Source organism: Mauremys reevesii, linkage group 1, assembly GCF_016161935.1.
Source record: "Mauremys reevesii isolate NIE-2019 linkage group 1, ASM1616193v1, whole genome shotgun sequence".
Classification (NCBI taxonomy): domain Eukaryota; kingdom Metazoa; phylum Chordata; order Testudines; family Geoemydidae; genus Mauremys; species Mauremys reevesii.
In genome coordinates, this window is record NC_052623.1 from 24,198,496 (window position 1) to 24,215,688 (window position 17,193).

The 17,193-nt window shown below is 44.3% G+C and overlaps 1 long non-coding RNA gene across 2 annotated transcripts in view; it reads right to left on the reverse strand.

Annotated features, from left to right (window-relative positions):
- The window catches only part of LOC120386737, a 67,669-nt gene that overhangs the window by 29,498 nt on the left and 20,978 nt on the right, over nt 1-17,193 (reverse strand). For both annotated transcript variants that reach the window (XR_005589893.1, XR_005589894.1), the window contains one exon: nt 15,938-16,010. This is a non-coding gene — a long non-coding RNA (uncharacterized LOC120386737). The remainder of the gene's footprint in view (nt 1-15,937; nt 16,011-17,193) is intronic.

Below are 17,193 nucleotides of genomic sequence, written 5' to 3' on the forward strand. Positions count from 1 at the left end.
ATTTGTAATGGTCCAGTGAGTTCCTCAGACAACTCTTTTAAAAAAAAATTGCACAAGTTATCTGGACCTGTTGATTTAAAAATTTCAAACTTTTCTAAAATCCACCTGACATACTGGTGGAATGGAAAAAAGTATTATCATATGACATGACTACATCATCTGTTTTTTTCCCAAATATTGAACAGAAATGTCTATTGAGCACTTCTGCCATTTCTGCATTATTATTGGTGATTCTACCATCTCCATGTGGTAATGGAACAATACCATTCTCTACTGTAGCTATTCCCTCCTTCAGTGGGACATGGGCCCCATGAGGCCCCGCCCCTATCCCACCTCTTCCCACCTCTTCCCCATTCTAATGCCTTCCCCAAAGTCCCCACCCCAACTCCGCCCCCTCCCTGCCCCTATTCCAACCCCTTCTCCAACTCCTCCTCTGACCGTGCAGCTTCCCGCTTCTCCCCTTCCCTCCTGGAAAGCTCTAAGTGCCACCAAACAGCTGTTTGGCAGCAGGAAGTGCCTGGAGGTAGGCAGAAAAGCAGGGACATGGCGCACTTGAGGGCGGTGGTGGCGGGGGAGGAGAGCTTGGTGGGCCACAGGAAATAACTCTGTGGGCCACATGTTTGAGACTCCTGGCCTAGATAATACTTAGTCCAGCCATGAGTGCAGGGCACTGGACTAGATGACCTCTCGAGGTCCCTTCCGGTCCTATGATTCTATGACTTCAAAGTACAGGCTGAGGCTCCACAGTCAGAGACCTCTCCTACTTCTTCCACAATCCTTACCCTTTTGGATCATCTTCCGTTTTGCAGTATACATATAAAATCTAGCAATCTCAGTATTTGATAATTTGCCTGGCAGCATCATAAGCATGTTATTACTTGGGAATAGATGGTATTTAGCAAGGTGAATGCTATATCCTGCTACTAAATTTCTGTTAGCATTCCACACTTCACTTTCTAAAGATATTGACATTTTCCCCCACATACTTTCAAAGTGAGGGTATATGAATGTCATCGTAGGGAGGTTGTGTATTTAACCTACTAGACACATTTTCTCTTTAACACTGAACATTAATAATTTACCCTCCAAGATATTAGAATAGCATCAAATTCTACTCATATTTGCAAGATTTATATATGACAGCTAGTTTTCCAAGTCACGTTCATGAGCAAAGTTCTTTGAATATGTTCTATAAGTAAGGAATTTTGCTTCTCTAAAATTATGAATGTTATTTTAATACCTATATTTGAGTGTACAGTAAAAATTATATTTATGAAAATTAGTGGCTGACAGAGGCCTATGAGTCAAAAGCCACATCAAAAGTTAAACTTTTTAAAAAAAGTTTGGATAGAGTGTGATCCAACTGCCTGATGACATCATATATTTTTTTCTCCATCCTTAGGGTCCCTTTTACAATCTAGGTTTTAAAAGTCAAGATGAAAGTCAAGTTACACTTATGTCTATTGATTTTTTGGTAAGGAAGGTGGGTTATGGTTGTATGGTTTCACCCCACAGTTTCATTTACACTTTACAGCAGACCAACATCTTTTACATGTTTTTGTTTCTAGCTCATGAACATGCTTCTACAGCATCCAAGCATGGGGTCTCCTTTTGCCGATTGGCCCCAGCCAACATTTGTATCAACACTTGCAATCCTTACTAAGGCAATAATTAAAAGTATAAATGTCAGAATTGATAGTGAGTTATTAGGTTATCGAGTATTTCTTTGGGAGCAATAGATATGTGCCTCCATCCATTACTGAGACACTTTGGTAACTCATACACCCACATTACCTAAATGCCCAACTCCAGTTGCATTCCAGCCCTACTAACTCCAGAAGTAGCACCTTCCCTTTCCAAAGGGATTCTGTCTGACATCAGTCATAGAGCCAGCAAGTCATGTACCCCTTCTCCAGAGCACCTGTGCAGTCAGAGAGAGAAGATGAGCTGAAGTTTACCTCTTTATTCACAGTGGAGCAGGTAGCTTCCCTGTCACGTTAAATATTATTTTATAAAATTAAACCCTGACCATCTTCCAGAAAATTGTTTCATTCCCAGCTCAGAGGTAAGACTACCAGCTTTCTGTCACCAACAGCATTTCCTGAGAGGCCCGAGTTTTCACAGGGTGTTGATGGGGAATGGAGTCCCATGCAAGCACTGACCCCATTTAGTGTAGGAGAATTGATGAGACCACAACCTCCAGCTTTAAATAATTTAACGTGGTACAGAATGAAAACAGTGAGGTTTGTGTCTGCAGTAAATTATAAATACCACTCCCAACCTATCTGTTTTGTGGCTCAGAATTTTTTATGGGCATTCTGAGCCCCATTAGATAAAATAAAATCTTCTGACCCTGGTTATCTTTTAAAAATTATAAACCAAAATCATGTAAAGAATAAAAAGCCAAGTGCTGATACATAATGGAGCAGATCCTCAGCTGGGGTCAATTGGCTTTGTTTCAATGGAACTAAGCCAATTTACACCAGCAGAGGATCTGGCACAATATTTCTAAAACCAAATGCCATCTTGGGTCCTGATTCTGCAAAAGATTTATGCGCTTGCTTAACTGTAAACACCAGAGTACTCCCACTGACTTCACTGGCTGCAAAGAGGGGTAGTCTAATTGTGCTAGCATAAATAATATGATGTTACTATTGTGTTAGAGGAAAGAGACTCATGGATTGTAGTTAATAAGGTGCTAACTGGGTAATAGAGTAAGACACAACTAAGCACAGAGGAAGGGCACAGAGCTCATGTAAGTTTGTTTGATGCAGCAAATCATTACACTGAGAGATTCAAAAGAAGAAGCTGCAGATTAGTGCAGAGATGCTGGGTCAAATTCAGCTGTGGTCTCAGTGGATGTCACTTCCATTTAAGTCAATGGAAGTCTCAGGAACCCAGCACCTCTGAAAATCAGGCCCCTTATTTAGGTGCCTGACAACAGGGACACACATATGGTCCTACTTTATAGAAAAGTTAAAGGCTTGTGGCTCTGAGATACAAACGAAAGCAGTGAGCATTGTTTAATACACCCAGAGCCAGATTAATTCTTACTCTATCTCCATTGCGATCAACACCAGGGATAATTTTTGTCCCTTCTCTCTCAGTTCTCAGGCCTTTAGTCCACCCTAGTTTCAGTCTCACTATCCCTATGTCAGGAAGTGAGGCAAACACTGTGTTTAGAAAAAAATCTCAGGAATGTGGGATCTCAAAGTAAAGGCCTCAAAGTACCTAAAATCTGGTACTTCCATGTCTCAAACACTTAGCAGTTAGAAGTCAAACACTCAAAAGTTGAAAAGTCCAGGGGTGCAAATTTTCACAAGCACCACCTGGTTTTGGATATGTCTACACTTAAAGTGCTTCAGTGTAGACACTACCTATGCCGATGGGAGCGGTTCTCCCATTGCGGTACGTAATCCACCTCCCCAAGAGATAGTAGCTAGGTCAATGGAAGAATTCTTCCATTGACCTTGTGCTATCTACACCGGGGGTCAGGTTGGCTAAACTATGCTGTTCAGGGGTGTACATTTTGCACTCCCCTGAACAACGTAGCTAAGCCGACTTAATTTTCTAGCATACACCAGGTTTCAGTCACTTAGGTTTCAGCTCATCAAAGGTAGTTAGCTGCCCAATTCCCATTAATTTAAATCGGAGCTCTGTGCATAAATACCTTTGAACATCTGGACCTTAGGCCCTTTTAAGTCCTGCTCTCCCGGAGCAGGACTTAAATCTGACCTCCTCCAGAAGTTGACAAAGGTGAAGGAAAATTTGGGCTGAAAACTTCTTAGCAGGGAGCTTAATTAGAATGTAGAATTGCCTCCCACAAAAAAAAGCAATGCAAGCATCATTGTATGAGGCATTTACAATGGGACTGGGAAATGCACCATCGAGAGCAGTCCTGCAAGCTTAGGGGAAGGACTGGCTGAACTGGTAGGTATTTTCCATCACTAGCTTCTGAGAGGTAGGAAAAAGATGATCCTCTTCAATGATGACCTTAGTCTGAACAGAACTAGAGAGTACATACTCCTCGGACTAGTTCATATTTGTAGATATGAAAAGAAGCAGTGGCAGGCTATTTTAGAAACAAAAAGGGCCAGACTGTTGGTGCCCAAATGTGGATGAGGATACAAAGGACCTCCCCACTACCCTATGCAGAGGATAACTCTTGCTACTTGGTGGACTGGGAACACAGACACTGCACAGTGATAGGACAAGCCTTCCTAGAGAAGGTAAGGGGGGTTGCAATGTCCATGGCCCCATCCCACTTCCAAACCGAGCAGCAGCCTGAGTGCGGGCAGAGCAGAGTACATGCTACCCACTTCCAAAATGCGGCAGAGTTCCCACTATAACATTCCTCACAAGGAATTCTGGCTCACGGAGGCAGAATTTTCCATGGGCCTGGCAGGAACGTTATCCCTTCTCTGAATCCTAGCACAGGGCTGTGTCTGAAAGGCACAGTTTAACCAATACTGCATAAGAATCTCACTCTGTAACTGGATGGAAATGCTGGCCAGGGCACTGATTAGTTGCTTTGTCAGATGGGCTCAGAGGCAGTTACAAGTTAATGTACTTGCTGTTTCTATTCCAGACTCACTGTTTTCTGAAAAAATGTTAAAGGAAAATAAAAATATTCCACCATATTTAACCATCCCAAACCCACTGCAAATCCAGTTCTCTGTTGGCTTGGATTTACTTTCTTGCCAGCTCACCATGCTGCTGCCCTCTGAGAGCTTGAGTTACCATGGTTTTCTTTATCTAATGAGCAAAAGCCATACAAAAACACATCATATTTGACAAGGGCAGCCTCTGAAAGATTGGCTGGAAATACCAATAGTTTTCCCTTATGTATAAGGGAGCTATGGGCGGAGAGAGAGGAAGAAATACAGTGCCTTACAAAACAAATCAAATGTCCCAATACATTTCCCATACTCAGCCAAGCTAGTCCCAAGATCCCAGACTGGCAGTTAGGCCAGTATTCAGGCAGACAGCTATTTGCATCTACGGTAATAGCACACAGATAGACAATGAGAAAGAAAAAATAAGCATAACCAGATTACAGTGCATGCAACCAGAACATTCTTCGCCAACCATCCATATATGGTGTAAACAGGGGATTTGGACAAATACTTACTACAGCTGCTCACACTTGACCTATGCAAGAGCACGGGATTGCATCTGCAAACCCAGCACTTTCCAGAAATGAGAACCAGCTGATCCATAAAGGGGTACATTTGGGGAACCAGCTGGAGAAATGGCCAACCTTCTCTATCACAAATGTCAGTGCTGATAAGAGATCAGTCCTAAAGAGCTACTGAAGCCAGCACGAGGCATGGTTGAGCCTACAGTACCTCACTGTTTAGCAAACTGGACAGAAGGACTTTAATCCAACCCCAGCACTCCTAGGTTTGGATGCTGGATGTCCTACAGTAGTCATTGCCGGTGCTTGTTCCTATTCATAAAGCATTGAATAGGAATGGGTCATCCTAGCCTCTAAGGGGCATTCAAACTCCATCTCCTTATGGATATTTGTCTCCTGTAATTGGCCAAATTATTGAGTGGAAGTATTGGGGAGTTGTATGCACCTGCAAAACCAGGGTGGCTTGTAGAGAGGCATTATACCAATGATCAGGTAATGCCTCCTAGGTACTGGAAGGAATATGCTGTGTAACTTGCTACACCCATATAACAGGTAGAGGGAGCATTCTCCACAGATCTACCCTTTGGGTTGCAATGGGACTATGGCCAATTTTAGAAATAGCCAAGAACAGATGAACAAAGATGTTCTTGTGAGTAGGGCCCAGGGCTAGGACTCAGGAGTAGGGTCAAAAAATGTTCCCTCATAACTGCTTTTCAATAGAAAATTGGGTTTTCAACTAGCTGAAGTTTAAAGTGAGGCTCTACTTTTAAAGGTGACTGTAAAATTGGCACCATGAAGTTTTCATCTTTATTCTCTCCTAGTGATTCTGTATCAGTTCTATTCCATTTACAAGTAAAAAGATATTTTTCCCCTTAACTGCCAACCCTGCCAACACACACTGGGATCTGACAGTCAAGCTGTGATCTTTCTAGACTGAGCATCATTACCAGAAATAAAGATTTTTTTGCTAGGAGGGCTCTATTAGTTGCTAGAGCATGAGTCACACAGGTATGTGTCACATGTGGCTCAGCTCGCTATCTAGTCTCACTTACATCTATGTCCTGGAAGCTCAATTGTCTGTCCAGTCACTCTGCCCCCTATTTATGAGTCTGCTTTCTTCAATGTCTGCCTCATTTCTGGGCTAATGGTTACAGCACTAGACTAATATTCAGAGGAGTTAGAGATAATTCTCAGCTCTGCCTCAGATATCTTGGGTCATTTAACTTCTCTGTGCCTCAGTTCCCCATCTCTGAAATGGTGACTAATTGCTTCCCTGCCTTGTGAAGTTAATTAATGTAAGGCTAAATCCATTCATATTTGGAAGTCAGTTTCCTTATCACAGAAACATTTCCTGCATCTGCATCTGAAATTTCCCAATATTTAGCACAGGTTCAAATTGGGGGTGTGGAGGAAGGAGCAATTCAAATGTGTCTCTCATTATAATTATCGTGAGCCTCAAAACTGTTCAGCTCAAAGTAGAAAAAAGTTTGGGAAAGTGTCTCAACCCTTCCAGAGGAGACTCGCTGTTGTGAGAGGGTGTGGCCTTCCTCCAAGACCGATGGGTACGGACTACACCGCTCCTCCTGGTGGGCCAAGGTGAACCAGCCATTCCCCCCACACACACCAGAAGCAGAGGGGCAAGAAAGGAAATTTAAAAGGCAGGCCCTACAGCTCATTTGTGTCAGAGCTAGGGAAAGGAGCAGACATTCCTTGCCCACTGCCAAGCTCTGTGCCAGAGACCGAGCTCTAGCGTACCAAGGACCCAGGGAGGTGCCAGGACTGCTGACTGACCAGTACCCAGAGGAGCTACTGGAACTGCCGCTGGCTGTGTACCCCAGGGAGACAGAAGTATATTCAGAAGGGGTAGTAGGAAGTAGCTCAGGGACACCAGACATTAGTCTGAGTGTGTTACCACAGTCTAGCTCAGAATGTTTTGGTGGGATCCCCCACTGACCCAGTGGCGGAACCCTTTGCCACTGTCAAGGCCCTGGGCTGGGACCCAGTGGAGCAGGGTGGGTCTGGGTCCCCCTACCTCCTTCTGCCAGACTCACTCCTGGAGTGGCAGCCTACCCACCTTAGGCTGTATGGCTTGTGTTTGTCTGCCCCAGCCAGAGAGCTGGGCCTCAGATAGTTTGTTACTCTGCCCTACCCAGAGGGTCAGTGCCTGTAGACTGCTAATTCCCCTGTTGAGCATTACACTTATAGGCTTAAGGTAGAGAGGGGGCATGGCCTCCCTCCAAGACTGACAGGGAGAGATGGCCATTCACATATCCAGTGCACTTCACTTTCTAGTTCCATAAGATATTATATGTATTACCATAGCACCCCAGATCCTATCAGGAACAACACCTACCTACCCCCGTTGTGTCAGGCACATGCTGGTTCCACATGTAATAGTGCCTACCCCAAAGATTTTAAAGTTTTAGCATATGATGAAAGGCAATAGGAGGAGAGGACAAACTGGGGGTGGAGGATAAGGCAGTATCTGTGAAACTAACATTTGGTACAGTAAGAAACCCTCTCTGTATGGAAACCTGTCAATGCACAGAGAAAGGTTATCACTTCCTGATTCATGATAGAAATCTCAGGAAACTCTGCAATGTTTTTCCATAGTGTGATTTTGGGTTAAAACATTAGACACATCCTGAAAAGAATCACTAAGTGAAACAGATGTTGGACTTTCCTTTATTAACATATAAATCAATAAGCATAAAAACCAGATTCAAGAGCAACAGAAGCCTTATAAAGCAAATATTTTAATTGCAGTCTTAATTAAAATGATCTTTCAGCACTGGACAGCCTCTTGCATGTGAATCACTACCTTAACTCTGTCTTTTGATACGTCAGAGAGAGCACATTCCTACAAAATTGATACAAGTGGTCCATTTTTAATGTGCCCAACCTAGCAAAATAAGTTGAGAAAAATCACAGTCAACAACAATAGTGGATGTTGCCCTCTATTACTTTTGCCATGTTCCACTGGTTTTATCCTGAGTAACTTAGAGGGACAGGACTTTTCTGTTCAGAATATTCTTCTATGGAACTCTCTCTGGGATGATGGTTGGTGGTATCCTTCCATCACTGTATTCATGGCCCAGGGCAAAGCCTTTCTAATTCAGGCCCTTGACCATTTTATATTCCTCTCTTAATTAAAACTTACTAAGAGGTTTAATTATTGTTGTGCCTGTTGATGCAGGTATCAAGCCAATAGGTGCTTTAGATAGAGTCTGGACAAACAAACGTGAATTTCGGGGAGCTGTGAGGATATCTTTTGTTTTAAATTATTAGCCCTGGAGATTTCAAATGCCACCTGTCCTGCTGGAGAAGAATGTCTTTCTTCCAGGTGCTCAAGGATATTCAGTGGCCTTTACTCTCCTGTGTGCTATCAGTGGAAGGTTAAAGTTTGAAGGTTGCAATTTTCCTATTAAAGGGACATAGGGCTGGAAAGGACCTTGAGTCCAGTCCCCTGCTGCAGCAGGCAACCCTGTCTCATAATCCCATTCATAAACTCATTATATATACACAATACTATATTATATATTGTATGTTCATACCTCTGACACTTAATTCGATTGTAAATTAGATCAACTATGTGTGTGCATGTGTAAAAAAGAAACTAAAGCCTCAAAATACAGATCAGTATTTAGTATCATTATTATTTGCCATAGTGTCTAAGTCATATACCAGGATGAGCTACAGATGGGGCCCGTCGCCCTACCAAATTCAAGGCTGTGAAAAACGCATCATGGACCATGAAATCTGGTCTTGTGTACTTTTACCCTGTACTATACAGATTTCACAGGGGAGCCAGTGTTTCTCAAACGGGGGGTCCTGTTCCAAAAGGGAGTCCTAGGGGACGATTGCAAGGTTATTGTAGGGGGGTTGTGGTATTGCCACCCTTACCTCTGTGCTGCCTTCAGAGCTGGGTGGCTAGAGAGTGAAGCTGCTGGATGAGGGCCCAGTTCTGAAGGCAGCAGCTCAGAAGTAAGAGTAGCAATACAATACCATGCCAGCCTTACTTCTGAGCTGTGACTGGCTGTGGCACTGCCTTCAGAGCTGGGCTCCCGACCAGTAGCTCCAGCGGCCCAGACATAAAGGCAGTGCCGCCACCAGCAGAACAGAAGTAAGGGTGGCAATACCACGACCCCCCTACAATAACCTCGTGAACCCTCCCCCCACCCACTACTCCCTTTTGGGCCAGGACCCCTACAGTTACAACATTGTGAAATTTCAGATTTAAATATCTGAAATCATGAAATTTATTATTTTAAAAATCCTATGACCGTGAAATTGACCGAAATGGATTGTGAATTTGGTAGGGACCTACCTATAGCGCAATAGCTGCCTACCCGTTGTCAAGCTTTTGGTAGTCGACACAGCAAAGGAGAGATCGAAAGAGGGATTTGAAGGAGAACAATGAGGTGGTTTTACAGATGTTTACAGGGAGCTCCTCCCAACTGTCCAGGGCATCGTGGGAGAAAGCACAAAGGTTCTTGTTTAAAAACCTGAAAAAAATTCAGGCACCCCCAAATTTGGGAGTGTTTAGATCTGTAATTTTGGGTAAGGCCCATTTCTCAGCTATTTTTATAGATACAGATCTGTACTCGCCTATTATAAACAATTTAATGGATCCTTTGAACTAAAAATGTAATTGTATACATTAGAAATGCCTGCTATCATTTATTAATGTTAGCAGTTCCCAAAGGGTAGTGATAAGATGCATCCTTGTTGATGCTATTATGTAACAATGCTCTACTCTCCTCTTCATAGCTCTGTTTTTTCCATGTGGCTTGCCTTTGCTGATCATCCTTGTAATTAAAGTTTCTTTTGATTCCGTTTGGCACTTCACCATCTGCACATGAGGACACACAGTGGAGCTGGCCTGCCTGCAGCTTCATACTGTCCCCTAATTAAACTGAGTTTAAATGGGAGATTCTTCATCACCCTTGATTTCCTGACTAAAAAAGCATCTGTGTCTGCACTTGTTTCTGTAGTGACTTCTTAAAGGAGAGGTTTAAAAACAGAAAGTGACTCTGTATTAATGAGATTGCAGAGTTTCCTATTTATTCTCTCGTCACTCCAGAGCAGGTATGCTTAGTATATAAGTCAAGCAATTATTTTTCTAACTGTTAGAGGTGCAGAGCTCCCCTGGAATCAGGAAGTCAAGCTGCGTCCCTTGCTTCTGCCCTTGCCGTCACCACCTCTAATAAAGACTCTGCAGTAGAAATGGTTGAACTTTTTCTGTTTAACCTATTATTATATAAAATATATTATAATATATAAAAAGGGTGTGTACATATGCACATACACACCTTTTTTTCAGTTTATGGCAACTGAACACTTTTTCATCGACAAAAATTTTTACAAAAATGTTGATCAAATATTCTTAGAGGAAAAGAAATAGTTTCCCACCAGAGCTTTTCTCACAATTTAGGGCCTAATCCAAAGCCCATTGAAATTAATAGGAGTTTTTCTATTAACTTCAGAGAGGCCCCTGGCCAGTAATTTCATAGATGTGTGATCCAGAATGAATCCGGCTCCCTTTTCCACAGCTGTATTGGCAGATATAAGTGCAAGTTATTAAGGGAGCAGTGCACGGGGTACAAAGCTGCTATTCTGGAGAGGCAGTGTGATACGAAGGCACTGGTCTGAGACTCAGGACACCTGGCTTTTCGTCCTCTCCCTGCCACTGAGTTGCTGCATGATGTTGGGCATATCACTTCCCTTCTCTCTGCCTCTATTTCTTCTCCCACCGTTTGCTGTCTTGTCTATTTAAACTATAATCTCTTACAGTGCCTAGCACAATAGGCTGCAGAACTTGATTGGAGGCACTGGCTAGTCTTGTAATACAAACAATTACATATTCATTTTTCTAACAACTGCACTTTAAAGATCTGCAGGATTTGGAGGTAAAATTCCGAGAGAGCCTTCCGTAGAAGAGTAATTGCTGATTCTGTTGCCCATTGCAACAGCCTTTTTGTCTGCTTAAGAACTTTCAGTAGAGTTAAAGAGACCATTGCCGTCTCCTGCCAGCATACTGAATAAGCAGGTGTACAAGCAGATCATACCTGGAGGGTCCAACATGCCTGCGTTAATGACTGTCATGAGCACATATTCTCCAACAGGAGCTTTTATTTCCTCATATTCTTCTGTCAAAGGACTGGCCAGTCAAATCTGGGCATTGCACAAAGCAACGGATGTACACAGAGTCCCATCCATCATGCCATCTTTGCCTTCCATCCATTAGCAACCATGAAACTAGCCAGACAGACCCTAAGGTAGGATTCACTACTGTAATTCTCTGTGTTGCAGCTCATCCAGTATATTACATCCATAGAGATATACTGAACTAAGAGAGTTTTCCTGTGTACTCACAACCTGAGACCTAATAGTCTGCTGAATATACTGGTGTTGCCAGATGACAGCAGAACGGGATGTGCCTTCCACCACCTTGGTAGTGGCCCCACCGGGAAAGGCAACTGAGTGGATCTGGCTGATAGATTGTAATAATATGCTTGGAATCTTCTGCGCTGTGTCTCTTTGACCTTGCCTATGCTTGAGGTGGCATTCAGGATATGTGTAGCTACTGGCTGCAGTGTAAGGCTCTGGCTGCAGGAAGCTGCAGGAGCCTTTTCCCACTGCCTCCCTTCCCACCCCTCCACCCCCCACCAGAGCCTTTCCCCACTGCTGGAGTCTTTCCCCGCTGCCTCCCCCCCACCACAGCTTTTCCCCACTGCTGGAGTGTTTCACTGCAGCAGTGAAAGGCTCCAGCAGCAGGCCACTACACTGCTTGGGCATGTCCAGAGCTGCATAGGGTGTATATACCCTGGGGGTTCAGGCATGAAGGGCACTCTACTCCAGTCGCCTAAGCCATGCCTCACCATCTACACTGTTGTTAATACCCGTGAGAGAGTGGGCCAGGGCAGGCCAGTGAGGCTGCGCACACGGGCAGCCAATGGGAAAGGGCTTGCCAGGAGCCAATCAGGGGCTGGAGAGGACCAGCCAATCAGGGCTGGGCTAGGCCCTATATAAAGGCTGCCCAAGAAGGGAGCAGTGAGTCTCTTCCAAGCCTTCAAAGGGTGAAGGTCTGTCTCCTGTGTGGGGAGACTAGCAGCTGGGATAGTACAGTGGTAAGCAGGCTCGGGGGAGCTGAAGGAAACTCCAGCCTACTATCTGCAGGCCCTGAGAGAAGGGCCTAGTGGTGCAAAGGGGCCGAAGGGGGAAGCGGCCCAGGGAGAGAGATGCACAGGGGGAGAGAAGGAGGGCAAGTAGGCTGCTGCCAAAGGGTTCCTGGGTCAGGACCCAGTGTAGAGGGTGGGCCTGGGTCCCCCTCTTCCCCTTGCATGTACACCCAGCCATTGGATGTGGCAGTAGTGGACTGCACCAAACCCCTGACACAAGGGGTTAGACTTTGGGGTGTGGATGCCCACTGTGGCTGGGGTGCAGAGAAAGATTGCTGTTAACCCCAACACCACCCAGAAGGGGGTGAGGATGGACTAAGGGGCACTGCCAGAGGGCTGTGTCCTGAAGGTGATGCTGTGAGCAGAAAGGAGCAATGCGGGTCCAAGTGCTAACAGAGGGCGAGAGATGGATGGGCCACCAACAGGAAAGGCCGCTCCCCATGGACTGAGCTAATTCCTGGAGTGACCAGCGGGAGGTGCTGCGGTGGTGAGTTCCAATGCTGTCACTCTATGCTATCTGGGTGTGCAATACTCCACACACTAACATAAGTGTAGACTTATCTGTTGACAGCTGCCTCTGTGTCAGATACCAAGTTGGGGACATTCAAATAAGAGAGCCAGAAATACTGGGTTCTATTCCTAGCTGTGCCTCTGACTTGAAGGGTAACTTTGAACCATTTCTCTTCATTTCAGGCCCCGGCCCTGACCTCAGAATTTAAGATAATCAGTCTATGCTGATAGTATAACATCCACCCTTCCCACTTCCCCATTACTGTTAGAGCTAATACAGTCTGCTGCCAGCTGATGATAGGATTGTTCTCAACTAACCTTTACTCCATGCCAGAGAGCCACTGATTTATATTCCAACTAGCTTCACCTTGAACTCCACTGCACCTTGAACAGTCCATTGAAATGTATGTCAACTACTTATGCTAAACAACTTGTCCAACCTCATATTAAGCTGTGACATGCTCAGTATATTTCCCAGACCTGAAGTAGAGCTCTGTGTGAGTGCGAAAGCCTCTCTCTCTCTCACAAACACACAGAAGTTGGTCCGTACCAGATATTACTTCATCCACCTTGTCTCTCTAATGTCCTGAGACCTACAAAGCTACAACACTGCATTTCAACTAGGTCTTATTTTTTTAATTCCAGTCACTAGTGGGAGAAATCTACAGCACCTTCTCCCTTGCCTCCCACAGACAGACCAAAACATATTAAAGAAACAGTACATATCAGTGGTCCAGCCTGGTGAGCCAGAGGTATGTTTCTCACTCATAAATTTTTGGGTTAAAAGCACTGGTGGAAAAGGTAAAAAATTGAGAGTTCATTTCAGTAAATCAGACTAGTTGATCAGCAAGGAAGGCTGCACCAGTAGTTAGGGCACTAGTCTAGACTTGGGAGACCTGATTTCAAAGACTACTTCATCCAAGATTTCCACTGTAACCTTGGACAAGTCACTTAGCCTCTCTGTGCCTCAGTTTCTCATCTGTAAAGTGAGAATAATAGCACTTCCCCACCTCACAGGGGTTTTGTGAAGATAGATACGTTCGATTGTAAGGTGCTCCAATACTACAGTAGTGGAGGCCATGTAAGTACCTAAGATAGATAAACAGAGATCATAATGGTCCCTTCTAGTCATAGAATTTATTAAGCCCTATGCCCCATGGTGCTGACTGAGCCATTTCAGCTACATCATAGCTGTCTCTACCATAATCCCTCCCACTTCTGCTGTTTTCCCCATAGTCACTGAAAGATGAAAGCCATTCCATGTGGTTTGTGGATCTCGCACAATGCTGAAAGCTGTGGCTTGCTGAAACAATAGCATGAGTGAGCATGGCGAACCTGCTTGTTTAAAGAGCATTCATGTATCAGATGCTACAGTGCTGGGTGTGAGGGAAAAAACAGAAATAGATACCACCTGATAGCTGCAAATCTTGTGTGGAGGAGGGAATTTAAGTTCAAAACCATCAGAGATAATACAGCAGTCAGATAAAATAGCTCTGAGGATGGCCACAGACTGCATAAAAGGTGAAGTGTTGCAAAGGTTGCTTGATCCATGTGTCAAGGACAGAATTAACGCCGTATTTTACATCATAAAGACATAGATCACTGGTAGGATTCTCTCAAAGTATTGGGGGCTTTATTAATGTCATTATTCTCCTCCTATTTCCCCAGCTTCTAAACCTAGGAACATCTCATTAAAGTGAGATGCATCAGGGAACGCTGGGGAGTATGGGAGTACAAAAAACCCTCTAGTAGAACAGAAAATGCTACACTGTCACCATCAAGATCATTAACAGCAGAAGCTTCAAATGCTGCAAATATAACAAAGCCGTTTGAGTGCTAATGAACACCCAGATTGCATTTTCTCACCACCTGAGAGTGGGTCAAGATGGGGCGGACAAACTCAATAAGCCCCTGCATTGGAGGAGACTAGTCATGAAAAAGTCCACAGATGTCAGGGAAAGATGTGTTTTAAGTGGCTTTGGAAGTGAGAACTCAGATAAAGACAGTTCTGGGACAAAAACAAACAAACAAAAGATAGAAATTAATCTAAACTGCTTTCCACAGTGCCCTTGAATAAAAGCCTGAGTCACTTCACCCAAGATTTGAAGAGATGCATATGAAAAAACGACAAAGAACCCAACCAGAATCTCTCTCCTCCCATTCTGGACATACCATCTGTACATGTTACTTCCTTTTTCTCGGTGCTAATCGTTTGCATTTCTACAGCATCTTTAATGTAATGACCTCCAGTCACTTCACCAGTATTAATGAATGAAGACTCAATATCTCTGCTCTTGTCCTCTTTTCCTCTGCCCAAGAACAGCCTGACTAATGACACCCCTTTGCTTCCTTCATGCTCATCTCTGTGCTTTTTTCCCCCATGTATCTCTGCTACATAACCTCCTGGTTTCCATTAGCCTACAGTCACACCTCCCTCCCCTTCAGAAGGGCTCGCGAAACAGCAGCTACAGTATTTAAGAGTAGTAAAAACAGGATAGTCGAAGCATCCAATCTAGCAACTCCAGCAGCAGGGGTAGAATCCTGCTGAGTAGCAACCGGGGCAACAATAACAGACGGCCCTGCCCCAGGGTTTGGAGCAGGAGGAATAAGCCCTGCTATTAGAACAGCCTGGTAGACCAGAAAGGGGTCTGATGCTAAAGGATACTATGATTAGCCCTCCTGCAGCTATTTAATACCCTCAACCAGCAGCTCCTAGTCCCGTTGCAGGAGCTTCCCTACTCGTGCAAGCTCCTGCTCTCTTCTTTGTGTGGTGGGGCCTTGTTAAACAAGGGAAAATGCTATGCCCCCTATGTCATGCTGCCTGGAGTAGCTCTCAAGTGAGACTACCAACCGCAGGGCAGGCTGTTAAGAAGCAGGGCACAAACCCCAAACTGGTTGTGAGTGCTATATTTAGATTTTACCAACCAAGTAACAAGCGTAAACCCCTCAGACACTATACAGCTTTACCATGGAGTCACAGACAGTCCCCTGGGGCATTCGGATCTATCTTGCCACCCAGGTAAGCTTGACTCTGTGAGAGATGGTCACTTTACTACAAAGATCACAAAATATTCAGGTTACTTCCAGTCCCAAAGGATCAGTCACTTACCACAGGTCAGTTATATCTCACACCAAAGACATCGCTGGTAGCCAATCATGTAATGAAACTAAAGGTGTATTAACTAGGAAAAAGAAATAAGAGTGATTTACCAGGTTAAAACAGATAAACATACATGACAAATGACTTGCAGCCTTAGGTTTCAGACAGAGATTGGGCTGCTGAAATATGGGCACTCTGCCTGTCCATTAGGGCTAACCCAGGTTAGTCCTGGGGACCTTTTGCTTATGTTTAGGAATCTTTGCCCCTTTGAGTCCAAATAGCATAAAAAGACCCTAATTCCTTCCAGTCAGGGATTTTTATCCCCATCTCCCTAAAGTCCAAACTGTGGGATGAGCACGTCTGCACGTAACCTCTTCAGAGGTAGGTGTGGGGAAGCAATGGGCCCATTTGGATTCAGTACTCCTTCCTGATGGGCAGGAGATAACACCTTTGGTAGGAACCCAGCATTTTGCACCTTGTGAAGTTTTTTTTTTCCTTTTGGTGGCTTACAGTGTTTCAGAGCAAACATTTTACAGTTATAAGCAAACAAACACTTAAAATTACTTTCTAGCATTGATTATAGATATAAGTAGAATTAATATATGCATCACTGTACACGCATTAAATAAAGTCTAAATACCAAACAAACACTAATAGCTATTCTAACTACATTAACCCAGATGGCTTTCCAGCTATACATTTGTCAGTGTTCAGTGAGCCAGAGCCCTTAGCATGAGTTGGCACCTGGTCTGCCAGCATCGGAACCTGTTTTGGTGCCACTCCAATGCAGCAGCAACAGCAATGAACTCTCCATCATCTTTCTGCAGCAGCTATTCACTAACTTGCTGCATCTGCTTTCTGCCCCTTCCTTCCTGCCTGCGGCCCCATTTTACCTGGTGGCTCTTTGGCATCACACCAGCAGGACATATGTCCAGAGGACAACCTACGTGGCGCTGTGTGCAGCGGTGATTCATTGGGCAGTCATTCCCCCCACCCTCAACCACTGCAGATATTGTATTCCATGCTCTGAGATGCTTAAAGTGTTTCCAAGCAAGACATTTCCTTCCTCTACCAGAGACCCTTCTACCCAGCTATTCTGCTCTTCCCCTCCTTGTCACTGCTGCTCATGCTGACAGTGACCAGCATGGATTCAGTTTTGGTTGTGTTGAAATCTCGTTGTCCCACCCTCTTCTTTCCTCCTAACACCCTAATCCCAAACACACAAAAACATATATAGACTAGAGGTGTGACCATGTCTGCACTTT